The sequence below is a fragment of the Lissotriton helveticus genome, chromosome 4_1 (assembly GCF_964261635.1).
Source record: "Lissotriton helveticus chromosome 4_1, aLisHel1.1, whole genome shotgun sequence".
NCBI classification, from domain to species: domain Eukaryota; kingdom Metazoa; phylum Chordata; class Amphibia; order Caudata; family Salamandridae; genus Lissotriton; species Lissotriton helveticus.
This window is the reverse complement of record NC_136063.1, coordinates 2,021,239,048-2,021,264,257: the sequence shown is the minus strand read 5'-3', so window position 1 is coordinate 2,021,264,257 and position 25,210 is coordinate 2,021,239,048. Positions and strand designations below refer to the sequence as shown.

At 48.0% G+C, this 25,210-nt stretch overlaps 1 protein-coding gene across 4 annotated transcripts in view; it reads right to left on the bottom strand.

The window, feature by feature from the left end:
* The window catches only part of MTM1 (myotubularin 1), a 739,022-nt gene that overhangs the window by 205,190 nt on the left and 508,622 nt on the right, over positions 1-25,210 (bottom strand). The gene's annotated exons all lie outside the window — the stretch shown is intronic.

Below are 25,210 nucleotides of genomic sequence, written 5' to 3'. Positions count from 1 at the left end.
GGTCCTACTGTAGGGGGCAATAAACTGCATCTGTTGGGCTAGGTGATGGCCTGGGATCAGGCCGGACAATCGGGCAGGGAGAAAGAGGTTATTCAAAAGGGCCTTTTCTTTGAATGAGATGAAAGAGTGAGGGGGTTCAGCACGGGATGTGGCTCGGAGACAGGGTCGCGTTAGAGGTGCGTTTATGGCCCAAGCAGGAGAGACCGGGGGCTGTCGGGGCGCGGGGGAATGCTTGCGAGGCCGGGGAGTGAGGGGGAGAGAGACGCGCAGGCTATTGGCAGTGGGCAGAGAGGCCTCGACACACAAAATGGCTGCCACTTACGTGCATGATGGGGCCTAAAAGGGACAAGATGGCGTGGCCACTGTTTCACGATTTTCACTTTACTTTCAACAGTGGCTGTGGTGAACATGAATGAACGCCGCTTATATATACCTAATTTTAGTCATTTTCCACAGTCCCCAGTTTTTATCATAAGTTAGTTCATTCCTGTTCATGTCATAGGTGAGGATGTACAAGCTGACAGTTATACAATTCGCTTTGGTAGCCCATATGCATTACAGGCAGGTGGAAATAATTCTGTTATCAATGCAGACAGAATCGTACATAACCATATGTAGTCAATGTGATGGGCTGGGAGACAGTGCATACAAAATTACATTTAGCTGCGTCATACGTTAGACCTTGGAGGCGGGGACATTACTTTAGACGATGTAGGAGATTTGTCCGAATACAAACATGATGTCATGCAAAAATGTTCTGGCAGGATAAGGGCTATTATCCCTTGAGGTCTGGACTCCATGGGGGTCAAAACTAGACAGCATGTTCATGTGCATAACTGGTGTTCTACAATCATCAAGATACAGAGTTAACGCCTTCTTAGTTATCCATGTACAGTTGAAAGTGACCGATGTAAGGTTTCAAAAGCTCAATTGGGTGGTAGTCAATACAAAGCGGTTGGGAGAGGAATTCAACTTAATTCAAGGGGCAGTCAAGGGGTGGCAATGTCAAAAAAAGGGTTCGTCTTTCCAGGGTCTTATTACAGCGAGCCATCACTGGTAGGCTCTCATTGTTCTTCTTTTGTTGGCACTGTTGAGCACCGGCGGTGGAGCTATGCGTCCAGCTCGGATTCAGATTTCGCGTTGCAGGGTGTGGCCACTCTTTGCTCTCGGACCACAGTCCTGTTTGTCCTGTTACCTAACTAATCTACCATAGGTACTTTAGTCGGGGTACCCGTATTCCGTTCTTCTTTCGGGACAAACCCTATTCTATCTTTTGTGCTGTGTTTCTTCTTTAAGTCAAGTTCAAAAACTCCATATGGAAAAAGGGGTGATGGGGGCGTGCTTCGGGAGGCCGAGGGAAAAGAGGGTGGAGTGGGATCAGGTCTGAAACGGACCAAGGAGGGCAGAAATTTCAAGCAAGTGGGCCCATCAATCGGGCACAATGGGCTGGGACTTTCGGCACGGGCTCATCAACATGCAGGGGCTTCTGGACAGCCCTTCTTTCCTTCACCTTCCACGTTGAGAATGGTGCCTCGTCCCGCAACTCTTTGCTCTGTGGCTCCACCTTGGTCGAGGTCATAGATATTCCCCGATCTGCAGCCAGACTGTGCGTCACGTCCGGCCCCTCTCTTCCGACGACCGCACGTTATCTTTAAATGAGTACAAAAAAACAAGTCTTAAAGAACTGGCAGGGGAAGATGGTTACACACTTTAATTTCTCTCCCAACCTCAAGTAGTTGGGGAAACGTTTATTGGTCACGATAGGGTGGATGCTTAGTAACCCTTACCTCGGTGTATGCTGTTAACTCATGCATCATGGCTGTGGTGCAGGTCTGCAAGTATCTTTCTATTTTCAAACATCAAGCCTGTCTGGTGTTTATTCCTGTTATATTCGCGAGCGTGGCACGAAGTCTGATATCCAACAATTACATGGTTCATCGAATTCAAACCGGCTCCTTCAGTAGAGACTTGTGTTTTTCTAAAACAAATCCTGTTGAGCTATATTTTTCTTCAAGGTCTGCTAATTCATAAAAGTGTGAAGTGCTTATTATCATGGGCTTACAGCTACTTTTTCCAGGGAAGGACATACGTTAAGCATTTTTTTCTTTTCTGACAGCAACGGCTAACTTTTATCAGTTTTTGGACGATTTATCTTTAAAAAAAAGGTCATCAGCTACAGTCTTTAAGATTTTCTGGGATGGCTGGTTACAGAACTGGGACCATTCTGGAAAAACGGGGACGTTTCGGACATTCTACTTTTGTGCAATGGGCGGTGGTAATCCGAATGATGAGGGTGGTGTTACTAAAGCACTAAAACAAACAGCCACCGATATATAGATCCCTTTTAAGGGTCAGATTAGGGGACATTAGTCGCCTTACCTGTCCTTTCTTTCTCAGCCAATTAAGTTCCATCATTTTGCAGAAAGGAGAGGTAGTAATATGGCAAAATACGATCGTTTTGTTTCTGTCAATTTGTTCAAACACTGTCGTGTCTAAAGCCAATTATACATGTACCAGCGAGGTACAGTGTCGTCATTTATTCAAAAGGGAGCCCTCAGAGGAGAGAGAGAAACGTGTATAATAATAGGTTATTCAGTGCACACACATATAGAACAGTACGGGTCGGTTTCACATATAAAACACAAGCTGAGGGAAAACATAAATTCATAGTTTACGTACACACAAATACCAGATAGGGTGCGACAGTACATACATCAAGTACGGAAACCTAAGACAGAACACAGAGCTATTTTGGGCAAAAGGACTTTGTCATGCATGTTGCATATTCTCAGTATTCCCTTTAATTCATTTTGGGGGTCGAGCTCTTTGTTCTCCTTCCTACCTAATAGTAGACAGTTTTTTGTTGGCAACCTCGCTTCAAAAATACTTACTCCTTTTTAATTTGGTCGGACACTAGTCCAGTCGCGCTTATACTCACGGTGGGGTCTTCCAACATCTAGCAAATGATGATCCAAGCTGAGGTAAAGGAGGGGTGTCAGTCGGACGTGCGGTGGTACAATTCCGACTTTTCTATGAGGGTGGAAGGAGAAGGGGTAAATCTAAAAAAATAACAATATCCCTAATATCTGGGCTGAGGGGGATTTTGGATGAACCCCAACCCGGGGTACTCTTAACTTTTCTTATTTAGTCAGCACATAAATTGACTCACTGGTGCGCATTATTTTGGGTGTACATTTGGGATATCGGTTGGGGTTGGGTTCGTCGTACTGAAATAAGCCTTCAAGTTTCTGGTGTAGGCCACTCTCCCATTCGCTAGCTCCAGAGAGAGTCGTTCCTAAGTAAGGAAAGTGCTATATTTTTATCCGTCTTTCACATGCAGGTACCATGTTCGGGCTTAATTTTCCTATCCTATTAACCGTTCGATCAACGCCTCAATCATACACAAAGCATTCTTTTATTGACCCAGACGTGCGCCACACATACGCATTCATACCGTACAAATCAGGGCCCATGCGCACATTCATACCATACAATTTTTCACGCTCCCAGAGATAGCTCCTACATATAATGTACCGTCTCACAGAGCTAGACTATTTTTCTCGCGTGGAACACGGTGCGGTTTTAGGTCTTCTCCATACTTCAGCTGAAATTCCGATGTAACCTGCAAAAAGGAAAAAAAGGAGGGGGGGGCAGCGTTCAAAGCACATCAGCGCGCATAAACACGAAAATGTTTTTACCTACCACGTACTTGACTTATCTCTCTGGGATGCAGTCCCTTATGTCTCGGCATTGAAGCCCAGAGGAACTGGTAGTGCGGCAAAGATAACCAATGGTAGTCTGTTCATTACATAGATCGCTCGGTGCGGTAGTACAGACCGCGTGTAGGGGAGGGTCAAAAGGCCAGGGGTATTCAGTATAAGGTGGGGGGTGACGGATTCATGTTTTCATTCGAGGAAAAGAAAAGGTTTACGGTGGTATAGGGTCGTTCCTGTTCGCAGAGCATGGTATTTTAAAAAACAACCCTATCAATCTAAATGACTGTTGTGATGCTAGTTCCATATATATTTTTCTTTTAAAACCTTGATTGTAAAAAAATGTCAGCATTCAAATACGGGCCTCCAACCATACAGGCCGGCCACGGGGCAGACGGGAAACGCATGAGGTAAGGAGAGATTACACTGTAGTATAGGAGTATGTAACGAGCGAGCCATTTAATTGAAAAAACTAAACGTGACAAACGGTTGCAGGATCAGTGAAGGTTGATTTTATAATTGAAAGTATAACAGGATCAGTTACAATAAAATCGTTCAATCGCATACCATGGGCGAGTATCATGAGTAACATTACTTCGGAGCTTTTAATAATACAATAATCAATAGTAAAAAAACCGACATCAATAGGGTTGTCCGCATGCCCAGTCAGTACACTTCCCCGCCTGCCATGTGCACAAAGACCGCATACATCTCCCATAACATCAAGGCTAAGTAACTAGAACGTCATAAGGAGTTGCAAGTCCCGCCTATACTGGCGCCATTTTGGTCGAGGCTAGGCGGGTCCAGAGTATAGTTCAAATGCCTCCAATCACTAGCGGCCGGACCAGAATCCCTTTCGGCAGTTCAAAAGATTTCGTTAACGCCAGCAGAAAGGACAGGCGGCATGAATCGCGACTTAAAGGCGAGGAAGGCAAAATCTTCCCTACCGGGTCACCATGAGGTCCCACCGGAACTGATCGAGTTGGCAGTCTACAGTGTCTCTTAATAACTCGGACAAAGGCTGGAGTCAGCATGAGAGCACCACCATCTTGTGACAACGTTGTGGCCACTCCGGAGAGCGGGACCGCAGGCGTATCCCTCCACCGATGCGCTGAATCAGTCTTTCCTACGGCACCAGATGTGGATAAGGCGGCGGTCACCCGGGGCAGCGGCATATCCATGGGGGATAGTCGAGCAACAGTGGCGGTTGCCCCCACCGGAAGCCCGCGGGAGTCGAGGGCCAACGACTCTCGTAGAATCTTTAAAACTGGGAGGACGTCTTCAAGAGTGGGGCTCGTGCCCGAGCAGGCAAGCATCCGAGTTCCATGGTGGCGCAGAGCCATCCTAGTGGACCAGGCCCAAATCCGGGGAGGCCAGCCGCCATCTTGAGAGCCCCCCCCCTCCCTCAGCTGCCCTTCACCACAGCCGCCAGAGCGGGTCCCTCGGCCAGTCAACCGCGGGGGCCCGCTGAGTGGAACGCTAATGGCAGTCTTAGTGCGGGAGAGGAACCTCCACCTGCGGGGGGAGAGAGGGGGCCGTCCGTGCCGCCTCTCCGCGGGCGCCCCACGCCATCTCCTGGCGTAGATATACAAGATGGCTGGACCAGGCAACAAAGGGGGGAGCCATCAGCAAGGCATCCCCCGCACACAACTTGCTGGACATCACCTCTGGATGATCCGGGGACGGGCCTCGACGCGTTGGGTTGCCTCCGGCCTATTCGCACAACGGTCCTCCACCCCAGGCCGCCACCGACGCTACCTCGCCGGCTGATGGCTTTTGTAGACTTTCTTATAGCCCAAAGCCTACTAAAAAGTAGCCCAAAGTAGCCCAACATTGCTACAGCGTCAAGCAGACGGCGAATGCATGGGGATTGATGTTGCAGCCGGCTGCCATGTAAATAGTTGTATAATAAATAGTTGTATAATAAAACGTTTTAACATGTTACTTTGCTGGAGTGTTGTATATATTTATAATATTTACATAGGGTTTGTCGTTATTTGGGCGGGGTGGGCAGCGGAGCCGAGCTGTCTTGCGGCCCTCACGGCTCTTCTCACTAGTTTCATATTTCTCATGAGGGGTTGTTCCTAATGTTTCTATTTTAGCGGGTTCAAAAAGATCCCATCAGTGGCCTACTGATTTTGCTCGAGTCCTTTTGTTTTTCCTAACGATTTTTATGTTATAGTTTGCTAGCAAGATACAGCGGCTAATCCGTATTTTTATATATATGTCCTTTTTATTAGGGGTGTCCTCCGGTGGAGCCGGATGGTTCGCCTCTAATAAGCGGTCCGGGCTGAACCAACTACCAACAAATGGGGCGAAGATAGGCATGACGGGTTACAAAGGGGACAAAAGTCTGCACTACCTATCCTTCACTATCCGCAAAGACTAAACAGAGTATTGCGACTCTGTGCTTATTTGTGAATAGAGAACAACCCAAAGAGAACCAATTCCGAACAATCAATGTTCGGATAAACAATCAATCAAATGAGGGATAAAAATAGGCACGACGGATTACAACAGGGCAAAAGCCTGCGTTACCTATCCTTCGCTATCTGCAAAGACTAAACAGAGTATTGCGACTCTGTGCTTGTTTGCAAATAGAGAATGATCCAAAGAGAACCAATTCCAAAACAGTAAATGCTTGGATAACAATCAATCAAATGGAGAGGGAAGCAGGCACGACGGATTACAAAGGGGGCAAAGGCCTGCGTTACCTACCCTTCACTATCTGCAAAGACTAAACAGAGTATTGCGACTCTGGGCTTGTTTGCAAATAGAGAATCTCTCAGAAACAATCAAATGAGTAATACTAGTATTTTCAAACAATCAAACAATCAATTCGCAATTTGTCGTGTTACACGACCTTACCCGGACCGTATGGACAGTTTCTCGTCTTCCGCTTCCAGCACCTGATCGTCCTCTATTCTCCGTAATTGCTGTGGCACTCCCGATGGTTCCCAGTCAGGACCGTAGATCACTCGAGAGAGGTCTGCTCGGAACCAGTGAAGTTCGGATGATCGGCTGCCAGACGAGGGTCTATCGGGCAGGTGCACTTCCCGATCGTTGCAGTCGTTCACTCTGTCGTTGGGACCTCTCCCACTGGATCCACGTGTCGCTGATGGGCCCCACGTTTGGGACACCAATTGTGAAAAGGTAGGGCCGAATTCAACCAAGAACCCTTCAGTATTTACCCGGCGTTAGTCGCCTCTCATACCATTCGAGATTACCAAACAAAGAGGCAGGCGCTGGAGACAGGAAGACGAGAAACAGGAGTTTATTCCGACGGAGCAGAACACGTCAAATCACACAACAGGGTATCTTCTCGAGGTGCTCTAACCGCATCTCTGAGGCCTGGCCTCTTATACACAGGTTTATGGCTTTATTACATACACTGCATCCGTAATGTTTCTTTGAAGGACAGAAAAGACATCCTCGGAATCCCCGGTCCAGGCCCGTTCCCACACACATCTACAGTAGAGTTCCCACCCCGATCTCAGCATGTGGTGGTTATCAAGCAGCAGGACATTCCGCTGGGAACGGGGATGTGTGTGATCAGTCGGATCTTCGGGGTGCGAAAGCATTGATTAATCCCTGCTCCTTTGATGTGAGGCGAGGTCCTACTGTAGGGGGCAATAAACTGCATCTGTTGGGCTAGGTGATGGCCTGGGATCAGGCCGGACAATCGGGCAGGGAGAAAGAGGTTATCAAAAGGGCCTTTTCTTTGAATGAGATGAAAGAGTGAGGGGATTCAGCACGGGATGTGGCTCGGAGACAGGGTCGCGTTAGAGGTGCGTTTATGGCCCAAGCAGGAGAGACCGGGGGCTGTCGGGGCGCGGGGGAATGCTTGCGAGGCCGGGGAGTGAGGGGGAGAGAGACGCGCAGGCTATTGGCAGTGGGCAGAGAGGCCTCGACACACAAAATGGCTGCCACTTACGTGCATGATGGGGCCTAAAAGGGACAAGATGGCGTGGCCACTGTTTCACGATTTTCACTTTACTTTCAACAGTGGCTGTGGTGAACATGAATGAACGCCGCTTATATATACCTAATTTTAGTCATTTTCCACAGACCAACCAAAAGAGCATGGAGTTCTCGGACTCTCTGAGCTGAAGTTCTTGTAACTGACAAAACTCATTGAAATAAGTTGAAAAATGGAAGACTGATCAGTAAGGCACACGAATATAGACAGTGCCTCCATATAGCCTTTAACTGTAGCCACTGCTCTACATTGCTGTAAAAAGGACAACACAAGACGTCAGAGACATGACATTGACATGACTTGCGGTCTTTCAACTAGCACCACAGAAAACAGAAATAATCCATCCTAGCAGCCTACATAGAAGGTTTGATAGCGAGCTTTCTGGCTGCAAAGTTGATCTGAGAGGCAGAGGGAAGGCTCAGAAAAGCATTGCGTCTGGGATGGCTCCATGAAGGAGAGCCATTGCGAAGGAATCAGACACGACTTTGGCATGCTTAAGGGAAAAAGCTCAACTATATTAACAGTTCCTTCATCATCTAGAGGTGGTTTATACTGAGCTGAACCTACCTTAAGAAATCAGTTGTTGAGGAAAGGGAAGACTGGAATTCCCAACCTCTGCAGATGGGCGACACCCACCACCATTTATTTATTTATTTATAAAGACCTTTGTGAACACCCAAGGTGCACTGGTAATGCCAAAGGGAAGCTGAAAGTGCTCTTGGCTTACTTTAAACAGCAGGTAGCATTTGTGAGAGTGCAGGATGGGGATGTGGAAATAATAGTCTTGCAAACTTAACACCAAAATACAGAATCCTAGGTCAGGGCAGAGAGAACTTCGGCCAATGTGAGCATTCTGAACTTGTCCTCAGGAGAACATCTCAAAGGGCACAGATTGAGAATAGAATGGAGACCTCCATTCTTTTTCAGCACTAGCAAATAGCAGCCAGTCCTAATCTCTGATGCTGGCACTCTTTCTATGGCTCCCTTGGCCAAGAGAACTTGATCTTCTCCTCAGAATACAGTTAAGTGTTTCACCAGGGGGTGCTGCAGTGTGGGTGGGATATCCGGGGGATGAGACAGGAAGTAACTATGTTCCACAATCTGAAGCATACATCGGATGTATGCAATGCTCTTCACCTGGGGATGAAGTAGGTGATGCGACCTCCTACCAGGTGATCGAGTTCTAGCAACGGTAATTGTTTTCTAACATCTTTTTTATTGATTTTGCATCAGACAGCTTGTACAGGTAATACATACATTTTCAGGTATTTACATGGTGCCATAACAATCAAAAAGCGTCTATAAAACAAACAACGGTAAATTTAAGTAGATTGGGAAAGCAATAGAGATTGGGGGCTTGGTGGGGAGGGAGGCTTCAGTGTCAGTAGAACGTTGCCCCTAGGGGCCAGTAGGCTGTTGGCTTGATCCCTGACCTCTATGTCTAAAGAACAGGGAGGCCTGTTGCTACTTTGGTATGTAGCGACATTGCTTCAGCTGGTATCCTTTGTTGGAGGCTCCGAATAGGAAGTTTGTTTTGGGAAGCTGCCAAACAGGGGAGCTAGGCCTAGAGAGTGAGCCAGGTCTTTGCTTTCTTTAGACCTTTCCAAGAACCTGCTTACTAGGAGGCAAGTTCCTGACTTCACCCAGGATTCCACCTGCACAAAAGTAAGCACCTCATTAAAAGAAAACCGAGGAGAGCGAGAAAAACAATATATTTTCATGTAACCAAACTTAAAATACAATTTGAGTGGTCTCTTTAGGAGGGAAAGACACGGGAGCCAAATGGATGCAGCAGTTATGGGCAGGCGCCATGGGCTGTTGCCTGGATGCCGAACATGCGAGACCTGCACTGGGCTAGGTTTTGGGTAGACTGTGACGCACTTTGGAAATCTGGAATCTGGTCACAAAGGGGAAGACTCTTACATCTTTTGCATCCCTCTACATACCTCCTTTTAGTAACCCAGACTTTAGTTCCAGGGTGAGTCGGGGAATTAAGAAAGGGTTGGAGGGAGGATTAAGTCATTTATACATGTGTAAAAAATGAATTCACAGTGCAAGAGGGGGACCATCTTCAATACTTTCAACTGAGACATTGAGCTTCGCACCCAGGAAATATAGAGGCCGCAGGTAGACCCCTCACTTAGTGGCCAAAGTTATTTGCCACATATGCTTCACTGAAAGGGCTGACCACAACTATTTATGCAGCACCCCTGAAGACAAAGGTGCAAACATTCACTGGGTTTCTATGAAACCGTGGCAACAGCTGGACAAATCACCTCTGGTCGGAGGAAGAGTTTATGGGAGGACATACCTAGATTATGTAAAAGCATTCAAAACAAAGTCTCTGTAAAGACATATGATGCTATGGCATATTACCTCCCTAGCACTGAAATAGATGTATGCAAACTCTGCCGGTCTCTTCTGGAGAAACTGTTGAATGGAATGAAATGAAGTACACCAGTGATGAGCATGCCCCTGTCTAACAGTGTTTTGGAAGGTGTTTTGAATTATATTTAATTATATAAAAGGGGTACTGGGGTTCCCAATCCAAGCAGGCCCAGCAGTTATTTTTGGGACTCGACTTTTTGAGATCAAATCCTTATCACTAACAAAAACATGATCCTTGAATTCAACCATTCTTAGCTCTTAGGGGAAAACAGCAGACATACCGGCAGTATAGGACTGGGCTAGCAAACTATGGATACAGCTGGCGATGGAGAAAGTAACATGGAAATTAAATGATTTGAGTGTGAAATACGACAATACATGGTGTCCACTGGTGGACTATTTGTAGGCGGGTGTACTACTGTTATGATGCCTTCAATCAGTGTTCATTGAAACTAATGCAATAACCTTGCCTACATAAGCTCAGCTGAGAGCCTATACCTACAAATGGTAGTTACCTTCTATTCTGCTCTTTAAGCATAAGACATTTATCTACAACTTTTGCGTTTTGACTAATTTTCATACTCTATTCGTGCGGGGGGGGGGGGGGTCACAATAAGCGGGTTTTGCTGGAAAGCCTTACATTGTGTTGTATAACTATAATGCCAAATATTCAATAAAATACAGTTGGGAAGAAAAGGAAGCGGAGGCTCTTGACTCATTTGGCCTGGGCTGAGCACGTCAGTAAAAACTTCAGTTTTCACTTTTGTTGTGGACAGGGTGAGGTCCAACACTTCTGCTGCCCTCCTAATCACCTTTGCAAAGGAGGCAGATTGTTCCTTTGCATATCTAGGATAGAAGAGGAAAGACCAAGGACTTTATGTGTCCAGTCTACTGGCAGCCTGTAGATCTAAAAGGAAAATGTTACTTGCCCTGTAAGCATCTGTTCGCGGCATGTATTTATTTTGATTTATTTTAGGTTTTATATAGCGCAAACATGACCTGTTAGGGTATCAGAGCGCTTTACAGGGATAAACATGTTACGTACAGGATGGCATAGGCAAAATAAAAGGATGGGGGTTAGAAGTGACAACAGAAGGACAAGCGACAGAGATATATACAATAATCAATACAGTCCGAGGGACATGATTGCAGTAGGAAAAAGGCCAGTGATGTATACAATAAACAGTACAGTTACAAAATCAGCAAGGGGCAAGATTACAGTAGGACAAAGGCAAGCAATATATACAATAAACAGTACAGTTCCAAACTCAGCAAGCGCCAAGGATAAACCCAGCAATTGTATACAAGGGGACAATGATATTAAAAGTCTGAGAAAGCTGGCAGAACAATGGTAGGGGTGAGAGTTGGTACACAGAGATGTCCAGGCAATACAGGAGATTATATACTGAAACAAGCCAAGAAAAAGGCGTTATGCGCATCAAAGGAGCGTTATTGGAGGAATGTGTTCATTGAATGAATGAATGACTGAAAATACTTATAGAACGCACTTATGCGTCTTGGCGCTTCATTAGGAAGGGTTTTGCTTCCTTTAGGTTTCGTCGAGGCAGCGCATGCACTGTCTCGACGAGAGATGCGGTCTACACTATCTGATGATGGTAACCGCCTCTTTCTTCCTCAGACTTTTGATTCATTTGTTGGTGTTTCACTTAAACCGCCCGAGTTCGGTTCGAGTTGTGGTTGGTGCAAGCAGTCGTAAAGTCCCTCCTTTTGGAGATTGTTTACGCCTACAGCTATTGGCCCTTTTACTCGTATTACTTCGTGGTCTGAAGAGATACGGTAGCGATGTTGGGCTTTTTTTTAGGCTTTGTTTCGTCTCCGATGGCAGAGCATTTTCCATATCATGTGTTTGCTAAAGCGCTAGGCTTTCTTTCATTTCCGACCATCATTTCTTGTGTTTTTGGTAGACACGTTCTAATATGTTTTCAGAAGCGTTAGGCTTTCTTTTGTTTACAACCATCATTTCTCTCGTGTTTTGGGTAGACAGGTTATCATGTGTTTTCGAAAGCGCTGGGCTTTCTTTCGTTTCTGATGGCAAATATTTCTCAGACAGCGCTCTGATTCCTGCTCAGCAGTGGAGAGGTTCTTGCTCCCCGCTGAGACGGGTCCGCCCTGTGCACGGCGAAAGAGGTATAATAAAGAGTGGCTCAGCTTGTGAGACGAATGCAGTAGCATTAGGTATGGCTTGTGTGATGCATGCTTCTAGGAGACGCTAGCCTGCAAGGCTAGTTGGCAGTAGACACGAGTGAACTTACATGAAATTGACTGGCCAGTTCTTTGATAAACACCACCCCTGACCTAGAAATTGCAAGAGCACACCTCTGCCTCTATTCATTAAAATCATTTGCACACCCGACTAACGCAGACCGCCACTACTTCGGGTGCAGCCGCTTAGCTTTTTTTAGGGCTCGCTGGTGTTGGAGCGCAAAGCGCTCCCGCCAGCAAAATGTATTGTCACCGTGACGGCTTGCAAGGGAGTACAGACCGGGCCATGCGCAGATTGTGGTCTGTGAACGCGCAGATTGTCAGCGTGCGCGTGCTCCCTTCCTGGCTCCGAACGCGTGCTGCTGCTGGCGCAGGGGCTGCAATTCCACAGCCGGCCACTGGGGACAGGTCCGAGACCGTCAGGGGGAAGCTGCGTCTGAGGTAGGAGCGAGGCATCGCCGCAGAGGAGGAACCAGGCCGGCTGCTGGGCACTGAGCAGTGAAAAACTCCGGAGCAGCAAGGCCCCACCTCCCCCCACACCTCCGGAGTCCGGTTCGTTTCATTCTTGTTTATAATTGTTTCTCTCTGGCTACAAAACATCGGGGGCAGGCTGCAATCATGCGGCGTTTTTCAGCTCTTGCGCGCGGTTGAAAATGTGAAGTGGAAAATGATAGTGTTCGTCTGAGGGGCACGTGGCTTGGTTTGTGTACATTCGTGTACTGAAGAGTTATGGCTCAAGCAGTGAGGTCTACACCATAACAGCACTGTATCGTTTTTATTAGTATCGAGATAAAAAAAAAACGTTTTATCTTGGCAATTGGTGCTGTTGAAAATGTAGTTTATTTAATGGTTTGTTCATGAGTTAAAAAAAAAAAAGACTTGCCCGAATAAAAAAGTGTTTTTCTAAAAAAATAAATGAGTGAAATAAAAATAAGTTATATTTTGTTAACTTTTTTTTGACAGCTAAACACTTGTTATGTTGTAACACTTTATACGCAGCCGGATCTCTGAGATAGATTGATAACTTTGCCTGAATGTAAAATGTCCAGCATGAAAGCAAACGGGACACGTGTTTGTGCTGAGCACATCATGTTGTCACTAAGTGTTAGCCGGGATGCCTGCTTTGCAGTGACAACACGTATTGCGCTCTTGTAGCTGGAAGAGATTTGTTTTGTGTATTTTTTCTAAGTGTTTTTATGGTTGTTTCGAAATGTGACAGAATTAGTTGATTCATAACGATAGTCCTGCTACTCCAGGATTTATAATTCGTTTGCACTTGATTGGTACAATTTCCACACGAATAACGTGCATTTTATTGCTTACCACCATTGCTTTATTGTAAGTTTTATCCTCTGCCCTGAGTTCAGGTAGAGCACAAAAAGGTCTACATTATAAATGTATTTTTTTTTCTTTTTGCGAATTTTGCAATGTCTATTTTTTTGTAGAATGCCTCGGGATCAAGTTTGTTTGTCCACTGAGTGGAGTGGAAGATTTTACAGTTGTAGCCTCTTTGCTCTGGTGATTTACCCACTGATATGAGCTAAAAAAATCCTTGCTCAAAAAATGGTTAACAAAAAAACATAACTGGAAAAATGACGGTTCTCAGAAGTACACAAATTAACCTAGCGCTGCATGTTTTTGTTGATGATCTAACCCCATTTGTCAAAAAGCAGGCAATTTAAAACTCTTTATAATTAGATACATTTCATTTATTTCTTTAATTTATTCAAAAACTGTAGGGAAAAAACACATTTGTGTGGCCACCGTTCCCTAAACAGGAACACTGATAGTTTTCCCATTTAAATTTACGTCCTCACAAGTGCTGATGCATTCTTTCCAAATCTTCTACCGCTAACAATTGATGCATAAATGGAATAAAATGGAGACTGGTTTGCCAGCTTCCTGTGTTGCAGCTCGATACATATTTCTGTGAAAAATATGGGCTGAAATGGGCAAACATATGACAAAAACTATTTTTCATGGAACTAAACCGTATTTAAATCCAAATAAAGTGGTGGTCTAAATATTTACTCCACTTTCACATTACGTACTTTCTCAGATTGATTAGCACTTTTTTCTTGCATTTAGCATAAATGTAATGCCTGCACTTTTTTCTTTCATTTAGCATAAATGTAATGCCTGCAGTTGAGTGCAGAATGGAGAGCCCAGGATCAATTAAAAATTCTATTTACCACTTCTAGTGCTTACAGCACAAACTGAATTGACAGCTGCCTCTTGTATAACACTTGTAAATATTACCCCAACTCAACAGCATTTTAACTGCTTAATGACCACCAAGACAATGCTGTTCAATGTATCCAGAAAACTCGGGGTTTTTTTCGCGGGGAGGGGGGACAGGCAAAGTTCAACTTTGTTGAACGGATTGTATCTATTCCCGCTTGTACATGTGAGGTTTAAGGTGTTAGAAAAACTTCAAAAATCTATAAATGCTGAGTAGACATTGCAAGGATTTGCGCCTGTGACTTTGAGATTTTGCACAGATTTCCACAAATGTTCAGCCCACTGAGATTTTAGCAGCCATAAACAACCCAGATATAGATTGTGTATTTTCACATTTTTTTGAGAGATCCAAAAACGGTCTTGTTTTGTTAGTGCAAGTATTGTAGGGTTTAGGGTTGTTTTACTTAAATTCCAAGGGAACCTGTTCGGTGGTGTAGAGAGCACCAGGTAGTCTGTCCCACCAGGGGCTTACCAGAACATTCCTATCAAAAGCAGTTATTGTGGACCTGTAATATGGTAGTCAGGAATATACAGTAGGCACGTCGGAGGGTGCACAAAGCGTTCTAGCTGCTGGAGTGACTTATTATAGTCACAGACGAGACATGGATAAATAGAGAAAAGTGGAAGTTAACAAAGGCAGTAAGCACCCCTTCTAAATTCCGCAATCGGGTAAATAATTTCCAGCAGCCATGCCCATGATTTGAGGACAGGACCTTTCTTCGAGGTACTTTTAGCTACTTTGCAGCAAATTGACGATTCCGGGTATACTTTGGGGAACCTATCCACAGGGAGCTTACCTTGGAGTTGAAGGGAAGATATTTGCAACAGGAGGAGTCATCAGTTTTGGAGCTCTTCTACAATAGTTCATGAACGTGCAACTGTAGTGAAATGCCCTGTTTTTTTTAAAGCATTATATACCTCTATTTGTGATCTTTACACAGAATTATGCTTCTAGGTGTAAATACCCCCCTCCGCCCCGTCTGCTGCCATACTCTGCTTTTCTTCCCCTTGCTTTATTTGCAAATAAACCTGCCCTTCATTGCTTGTGACTGCATACAACAAATGACATGGGCTGGCAATTTAAGACCATAGATTTGAAACCTTTAAAACCAGTTTCCAAATAACAGCCATTTATACATTTTGGTAACACAGCCCAAAAATAGGGGTTATCAACAATTAAAGTTAAGTCCTGGTTAAAAAACCATGACAGCATATGTTTAATAGCCCCTCTCACCTAAAATTTACTTTAAAAAAGAGTTACAGTGAAGTTGTGGCTATAAAACAGATCATAAAAACCCTGAAAATCGTCAATTAGGGTTAGCTCCACAATTGATAACTTTCACGACACATGCAGTCACAAATGCCCTAATCGACGTTGCACATTGCAGTTAGTGCCATTAACACGATTGGTAAAACGACTATTATTATTATTATTATTTTGTATTCTTATAGAGCGCGATCCTGTCACCCAAAGGGCATCCTGGCGCTTGAACTTCGGGACAACCACACTTTCATAGCTCAGACATTTTTAGGAAAGAGATGCGTTTTTAACGCTTTCCTGAACGGAAGGTAATCCCTCTGGCTTCTCAAAGAGAGTGGCAGGGAGTTCCAAAGTTTGGCCGCTGCGACACTGAACGAGCGGCCACCCATCCTAACTCTCTGAAACCTCGGGACCACCAGCAGTTGTGCCGAAGAAGAGCGAAGAGGCCGCGAGGCAGAGTACCAGGCAAACATGTTCTGTAATAACACTGGACCCTGTTGATGTACCGCCTTAAACACCAGGCACGCCGCCTTATACAGTACACGCAGGTGCACCGGAAGCCAATGAAGGTCTCTCAAAGCTAGAGTAGAGGAGCTGAGATTAGGGCGGGAAAGAGCCAGCTTGGCGGCCATGTTCTGCACCCGTTGTAACTTCCCCAGCAGATTTTTTGGAGCCTCCAGAAGTAGCCCATTACAATAGTCTAAACGACTTAGTATAGTCCCACGAACTACTTCTGGCCTGGCCTGGGCAGGGAGGAGGGGCAGAACTTTACGCAGCATGCGTAGCAGCATCATGCACGTAGAAAGTCTTATTAACGTGCAAATCAAGCTGTAAGTTTGGGCCGAAGATCACCCCCAAATTACGAGCTGACTCCGCCGCCGCCACTGGATCAGCAAAGGTCACCGGCCAAAAATTTTCTGGAAGTGCTCGCGGGATCCGGTCCATGGAGCAGTGAAGCACCTCCGTCTTAGTACAGTTAAATTGGAGGGAGTTAGCCCGCAGCCAATCCGCTGTGGCTGCCATGCAACGATAGAAAGTCTCCAGTGGGACCGCGTTATTTCCTTCCAAAGAAAAGACCAGCTGGGTGTCATCGGCATAGTTAAAAGCCGAGACACCAAAAGATTTTATAAGCTGGACCAGAGGGCGGAGGTACAGATTAAAAAGTATAGGGCTGATGGCCGAGCCCTGCGGGACCCCCTGCCCTACATTCCGTGGTTCCGATCGAAATGGCGGTAGCGAGACCACCTGCTGCCGATTGCCAAGATATGATTCCAGCCAATCTCTTGCTCCCTCTGTGACCCCGCACTCCTCAAGCCTCCCAATAAGCGTCCGATGGCACACCGTGTCGAACGCGGCCGACATGTCGAGCAGCACTAAAAAGGCTGCCCGACCACTGTCGACTCGCGAACGAAGGTTATCCAGTACGGTGACCAGTGCGGATTCCGTCCCGTGCCCAGGACGGAAGCCAAACTGTGACTCATCGAACCATCCAATTTCCTCCAGGAAGTCCGAGAGGGAGCGGGTCACCCCCTTTTCCAAGATCTTAATAGGAAAAGGGAGCAACGAAATTGGTCTGTAATTGGAAAGACAAGCGGGATCCAGCGTTGTTTTTTTGAGCAGAGGGGACACTACTGCTAACTTCCAGCACTCCGGAACAGTAGCCGTATCCAGGGATTGGAGGCAGATGGAATATAGAGGCTGAAAAGGTTCCGCCTGAAATGCCTTCCAAAATTTAGGGGGCAGTGGGTCGAGCGGAGAACCCGATGACACCAGATGTGCCATATTACAAAATTCCTCAAAGGAAGGACTAGGAAAGGATCTTAGTTGGGGTCGACTGGAGAGATTCTCCGGAGCTACCAAACTAAGGACTAAATCACTCGGCTGGGGTCGACTGGATGGCTCGTCCGGAGCTCCCAGACCGGGACCAAGGACAACCGGCCGGGGTCGACTGGACGGGCAAACCGGAGCTCCCAAGCCGAGGTTGCCCAAACTAATAGGCCAATCACTCGGCTGAGGTCGACTGGGTGACCCGCCCGGAGCTCCCAGACCGGAACCAACATCGGCCGGCCGGGGTCGACTGGACGGGCAAACCGGAGCTCCCAAGCCGAGGTTGCCCAAACTAATAGGCCAATCACTCGGCTGAGGTCGACTGGGTGACCCGCCCGGAGCTCCCAGACCGGAACCAACATCGGCCGGCCGGGGTCGACTGGACGGGCTGACCGGAGCTCCCAGACCGAGAACAGGAGGCAAAGAATTCTTTAGGCCATCCAGAATCTTAGCGGTCTTTTCCTCAAAGGCACCAGCCAGGGAGTCACACAGGGCCTGTGACGCAACCACCGTGTTTGCCACGCAAACAGGATGAGATAGGTCCCTGACGATTTTAAACAGGGCCTGAGACTTGTTGGGCGCCTGGTTCAGAGTAGATTCCAGAAACGCCGCTTTCGCCATCTTTATCTGTGCCTTATAGCCCTGCAATGTCAGCCTGAACGAGGCCCTTGCTGGAATCGAGTAGTGCTTCCTCCAAGCCCGCTCAGCACGTTTACAGCTTAATTTCCTCCGTGTACCAGGGACACGCCCGATTCAGTCTACCTCGAGACTTACGCAGGGGCGCAACCTTGTCTAGCGTGTGAGTAATAGAACGGCACAGGGTTAGATAGCCTTCCTCCACCGAGTCACTCAGACAGAAATTCTCTGACAGCAGAGAAAGTGACGAGGATGAATGAAGTAGCCGGGACCAAGGTCTACCCATTTTTGCCTGTCCAGCACCACCCTCCCCCGAAAGATGGACTCCTATATGGAGGGAAAAAGCAACCAGTGAGTGGTCGGTCCAGTATTGACATAGAATGTCATTGACCACTACTAGCTGTGCGTCAGCAAAGACCAGGTCCAAGACATAGCCCCCCCTATGGGTCGCTGACCGAACCAGTTGCTGCAGCTGAATGTCTCCAAGGGCCTAGCAGAGTGTCGTAAATGCACCGTCCAGCGGGCCACCCTGCCAAAGATTAAAATCCCCAAGGACCAACAGCTTGGAATGGGTGTTGGACAAGTCATAAATCAGGTCAATAAAATCTGATAGGGAGGGAACGGAGCCCGGCGGGCGGTAGCACAACACGCCTGTAAGCAGTGTTCCCTCGGGGTCTTTTATGGAGAAACCCATTAGCTCGAAACCCGAGACCTCCCTGATTTTAAATTGGAGGAACCCCAGCGTTTCTCTGTAAATGACCCCTATACCCCCGCCTCTATTCTTCGGCCGAGGAGTATGAATGATTTTGAAGCCTGGGGGGCAAGCCAAGCCCAATTCAACCAGGCAATCCTCACGAGTCCAGGTTTCAGTTAAAAACAAAACCTCCAGCCCCGAGGACTCAATGAGGAAAGCGATCTCTGTATGGTGCTTACAGAGCGACCGAACATTGAGCAGACCGCACGACAAAGAGCGAGGCAAGGATGAGGCCGTGGCATTCTGGATCAAGGATGCCTGGCTCGGTCTCAGGGCCAACAGTGTAGCCCGAGAGTAGACCAAGCGGGAAGAGTGCGAGTGGCCAGAGGAGGCGGCCCTATGCGTGCCCGTTACGCGAACGGGCGCAAACGGGCTTACCTCTGGCGCACCTCCGGCGCGCCTACGACGCGCCCGCTGCGCGTAACCACTGCGCGCTTGGACCACCATACTTTTATGATATTGGACCGAGCGGAAGTCCGCCTCCTGCGTCCCTTGACCTCCTCAAGATGGCGCCTGAAGTGCTCCCAAGCTTCACCCCCACCCAAATGGCGGTCGGACCCGGTAAACTATCTATATCCCGCCAAATGCGGGTGTAACCGAGTTAAGGTGCAGGTGAGCCTAACCAGATTCCCCGGCCTACGGAGCCGACACTAGGTAAGCAGCGCGATATTAACGCGCGATATTAACGAGCTCTTAGCAGCTCTAAGCGCGATGACCAACAGCGCGAGTAATTTAAAACAGCACAAGGTTAAAAAATATTGCAGCAGCAAAGAGCGCGCAGGCCAATAGTTCTGACCTGTCAAGTGCACTCGGTGGCTTAAGTAAGCTCACCAAGTGCGGAAGTCCGCCTCCTGCGTCCCTTGACCTCCTCAAGATGGCGCCTGAAGTGCTCCCAAGCTTCTATGAATATAGAGTATAGGTTTGAATATGTTGTTGTTTTAAAGTGTTGTGATTTTACATGTTATTTATTTGTGCTTATTTAGTGGTCATAAGGACTGTATTTGGTGCTTTTGTTACATATACTAAATATGCACAAAGCATGTAATGCCGTTTATTACAGTTTTTAAGTCTCGCCTACGACGAACGCGCTGAAAGCGCGTTCTCGCAAGCGAGAACTATAGTCGTCGTCTCAGCAGTTTGAGACCGACGAAGGAAGACCAGACCTGGCCGCGCGCAGCGTTTCCCCATAGGATAACGTTGTGCGCACGGCCAGGTCTTCTCTCCACAGCTGCATGGCATACCGGATCGCGTCGCGCGCCTCTCTGGAATGCAGGGGGAGTCTGCAGAGAGGCTCGCGACGCTGATAAAAGCTTCGCTGAGCGGCCCCCTCCTTCCTGTTGCTGGTTTCTTTTAGTTGCTCTGTTTTTTGCGGTATGCATTTTAAATGTGTACACACATTTTATTTTGTTGCATTGACGACGTTTCTAACCAGTCGAAGATGGCGATATATGCATTTTACTTTTCATTTGGGCTAGTCCTATTTCTTTTGCCACAGGATTTCACTATTTAAAAAACATCATGGCGATCTTGCGGCAGAGGTTCTTTGGGTGCAGTCAGTAACCTCAGGCCGCAGCTCTGTTTCTCCAGTACGGTGCAGCAGGCGCTGCATGGGGCTGGCAACCAGCTTAGGGCTCCTGTTTGCTTTGGGTGGGAAGTGGGTGTTAGCCACACACTGAGCTAACAAATCTGATTTATTGTTGTAAGTGTGGAACTATCTTTGTGCTGTTTGGAAGACATCTCACACTGTGTATAGGACAGCCAAGGGTTTCTGTTTCCAGGACACAAGTGGCCCATTCGCTGTGCAGAAACCCTAACTCATTTGCATGAGGAGATCTATGTGCAAAGTCTTGAGAGTGTGTGCAGCAGGACCATGTCTCAGATTGGGTCTGTATATAGCAGGACATCTAATTTCAGCAGGTAGTTTGTGTGCAGTATGTCCCTGTCTCTAAGCTGCAGGCCTCTCCCAGTGTTTGTGCAGCAGGCTTCCTGCTGTTTGTGACTCTTTAAGTTCAGCCTCTATGATTGTTCAGGTGTTTTATATAGCACTAACATACCACATTGCTGCCATCTCAGGATGTTCATGCACTGCTAGCATATCAATATTCAGAAACAAAGCACTGTCCAGACAGTCACGCTGGGCAGAGTGAACACCAATCATGAAGGCATGCAAACTGTGTACTGAAAGCAGTGCTGTGGTCCAAGTTGTTACAAATCTTTACTGATCAATACTATACATAATAAAATCCATCAATTAGGTTCACAACTGACTTTACAGTCTGACACTATGACATGCATAGATCACAGTTCTTTCAGTTCCCAATTTATTGTAAACAAAGTAAATCCAATTTCTTATCAAGTTTCCCATAAATATCCAGTCAGTTGTGACTGTAAAAATATATTCACTTTTCATACGACCGGACCATTTATGAGAAGTAACATGAGATCAGAGATGAAGTTTACTTGATGATAAGGTTGAGTCCAACATGATTAAAGAAAGGAAACATGGCAAAACCTGTACTGGTTTTTAATGTATTTGTATTTTATCTGCTTGAATTAAGATTATAATTAGTACATTTGGACATAAAAACCACTAAGCCCGAAAATGTTTCGTTCAACTGTAGGTTTTGAAAACACATAAATAAAAGGCATTATCATTTACAATGCCAATAGCTTTTACTCTTGCGAAAGCGAGACCTTTTGCATTGCAAATGCTTGTTATTACATTGGGCACACATCAGCCTCTATCAATCATCACAGCCCTATACAAATACGACACAACAGAGCAGGGGAATTAAACAATATTAATGGTAATAATACACGTGAGCAGCGATCACAAGCACGGCACCGACTCTACCTCCCCCACCCTAACCCAACACACACACGCACCTCGCACATTATTACACTATACAGTTTGCGCGGGGCAAGTCTCCTCCAATTCCAGTTGTTTTTATTTGCGGTGTATCCTCTAGCACTGGCTGTTTCGAGGGCAGGGGTAAAGGGAGACGGTTCGTTTATGCTCCAAATCCCATGACAAAGTGTGCCTCTGTTACTACAGCTAAGTCACGGAGGACAGAACCACATCTGCGCACATTCCACGAAGTAAAAGGTACAGCGAAACAAGAAAAACAAGCATTTGCAATGCAATAGGTCTCGCATTTGGAAAGTGTGAGCTATTGGTATTGTAAATGACAATTTTTTTTAATATGTGTTGGCTTTGAAAATATATAAATTAATAACATTGTTATTCACAAAGCCAATAGCTTACACTTTCCTAATGTGAGTCCTATTGGCTATTTCAATGCTTGTTGGTAGCAAGCAAGGACAGTGCTGTTGTGGTGCTGAGTGATGATGTGGTTGGGCTGAGTGATGTGGTGGTGTATTAGAGTGATGTGGTGGTGTATTAGAGTGATGTGGTGGTGTCCCAGAGTGATGTGGTGGTGTCCCAGAGTGATGTGGTGGTGTCCCAGAGTGATGTGGTGGTGTCCCAGAATGATGTGGTGGTGTCCCAGAATGATGTGGTGGTGTCCCAGAATAATGTGGTGGTGTCCCAGAATAATGTGGTGGTGTCCCCGAGTGATGTGGTGGTGTCCCCGAGTGATGTGGTGGTGTCCCCGAGTGATGTGGTGGTATCCCCGAGTGATGTGTTGGTGTCCCTGAGTGATGTGGTAGTGTCCCCGAGTGATGTTGTGGTGTCCCTGAGTGATGTGGGGGTATCCCTGAGTGATGTGGGGGTATCCCTGAGTGATGTGGTGGTGTCCCTGAGTGATGTGATGGTGTCCCTGAGTGGCGTCCCTGAGTGATGTGGTGGTGTTCCTGAGTGATGTGGTGGTGTCCCTGAGTGATGTGGTGGTGTCCCAGAGTGATGTGGTGGTGTCCCAGAGTGATGTGGTGGTGTCCCAGAGTGATGTGGTGGTGTCCCAGAGTGATGTGGTGGTGTCCCAGAGTGATGTGGTGGTGTCCCTGAGTGGTGTCCCTGAGTGATGTGGTGGTGTCCCTGAGTGGTGTCCCTGAGTGATGTGGTGGTGTCCCTGAGTGATGTGGTGGTGTCCCTGAGTGCTGTGCTTGGTGGTGTCCCTGAGTGATGTGGTGGTGTCCTTGAGTGGTGTCCCTGAGTGATGTGGTGGTGTCCTTGAGTGGTGTCCCTGAGTGATGTGGTGGTGTCCCCGAGTAATGTGGTGGTGTCCCCGAGTGATGTGATGGTGTCCCCGAGTGATGTGGTGGTGTCCCCGAGTGATGTGGTGGTGTCCCAGAGTGATGTGGTGGTGTCCCAGAGTGATGTGGTGGTGTCCCTGAGTGATGTGGTGGTGTCCCTGAGTGATGTGGTGGTGTCCCTGAGTGATGTGGTGGTATCCCTGAGTGATGTAGTGGTGTCCCTGGTGGTGTCCCTGAGTGATGTGGTGGTGTCCTTGAGTGGTGTCCCTGAGTGATGTGGTGGTGTCCCCGAGTGATGTGGTGGTGTCCCCGAGTGATGTGGTGGTGTCCCCGAGTTAGAGAGGGAGGTGAGAGGAGAGAGAGAGGAGAGGGGATTAGGGAGAGAGAGTGAGGAGAGAGAGGGTGGAGGGGAGAGTGAGGAGAGTGAGGAGAGGGGGAAAAGGGGAGAGGAGAGGGGAGAGAGAGGGTAGAGTGGGGATAGAGGGGGGAGCGGAAAGTGATGGGAGAGTGAGGGGAGAGGGGAAAAAGAGAGGGGAGGGGAGAGTGATGGTGAGAGGGGAGAGTGGGGAGAGGGGAGACTGATGAGGGGGGTGAGAGAAGAAAGTGGGTATAGGGGAGTGTGGTGAGAGGGGAGAGTGGTGAGAGGGGAGAGTGGTGAGAGGGAGGGGAGAGGGAGGGTAGAGTGGGGATAGAGGGGGGGAAGTGATGGGAGAGTGAGGAGAGAGGGGAAAAAGAGTGGGGAGGGGAGCGGAGAATGATGGTGAGAGGGGAGAGTGGGGAGAGTTGTGGGAGGGGAGAGTGGTGAGAGGGGAGACTGGTGAGGGGGTGTGAGGGAGAGGGGTGAGTGGGGAGAGGGCAGAGTGGTGAGAGGGCAGAGTGGTGAGAGGGCAGAGTGATGAGAGGGCAGAGTGGTGAGAGGGCAGAGTGGTGAGGAGAGGGCAGAGTGGTGAGGAGAGGGCAGAGTGGTGAGGAGAGGGCAGAGTGGTGAGGAGAGGGCAGAGTGGTGAGGAGAGGGCAGAGTGGTGAGGAGAGGGCAGAGTGGTGAGGAGAGGGCAGAGTGGTGAGGAGAGGGCAGAGTGGTGAGGAGAGGGCAGAGTGGTGAGGAGAGGGGAGAATGGTGAGGAGAGGGGAGAGTGGTGAGGAAAGGGGAGAGTGGTGAGGAGAGGGGAGAGTGGTGAGGAGAGGGGAGAGTGGTGAGAGGGGAGAGTGAGGAGAGGGGAGAGAGAGGTGAGAGAGGGGTGAGTGGGGAGAGAGAGATGGAGTGGATAGAGGGAGTGGAGAGGGGAGAGTGGTGAGTGGTGGGAGGGTATAGTGGTGAGAGGGGGAGTGGTGAGAGTGTGGAGAGGGGAGAGGGGGTGAGAGGGGTGGGTGAGGAGAGGGGTGGGTGAGGAGAGGGGTGGGTGAGGAGAGGGGAGAGTGAGGAGAGGGGAGAGAGGGGTGAGTGAGGAGAGAGTGGGAGTTGAGAGAGGGAGTTGAGAGAGGGAGGGGAGAGTGGTGAGAGGGGAGAGTGGAGAAAGTAGAGGGGAGAGAGGGGTTAGGGGAGGGGAGGGTGAGGGGAGGGGAGATTGAGGAGAGGGGCGAGTGAGGGGAGGGGAGAGTGGAGACTGGTGAGGGGAGAGTGGTGAGAGTGGAGAGTGAGGAGATGGGAGAGTGAGGAGAGGGGAGGGGGAGGGGAGGGGCGAGTGAGGGGAGGGGCGAGTGAGGGGAGGGGCGAGGGAGGGGCGAGTGAGGGGAGGGGGAGTGAGGGGAGGGTAGAGTGGAGAATGGTGAGAGGGGAGAGTGGGGAGAGGGGAGAGTGAGGAGAGGGGAGAGTGGGTAGGGGGAGGGTAGAGAGGGATGGGTGAAAGGGGGAGAGTGAGGAGAGAGAGGGGAGAGTGATGAGAGAGGGGGAGAGGATAGATGGAGGAGAGTGGAGAGAGAGGAGAGGTGAGAAAGGGGAGAGAGTGCGGGGAGAGTGAGTATAGAGAGGTGGGAGTATGGAGAGTGGGAGGAGATGAGAGAGGAGAGAAGGGAGAGGTGCGGAATGAGGGAAGAGT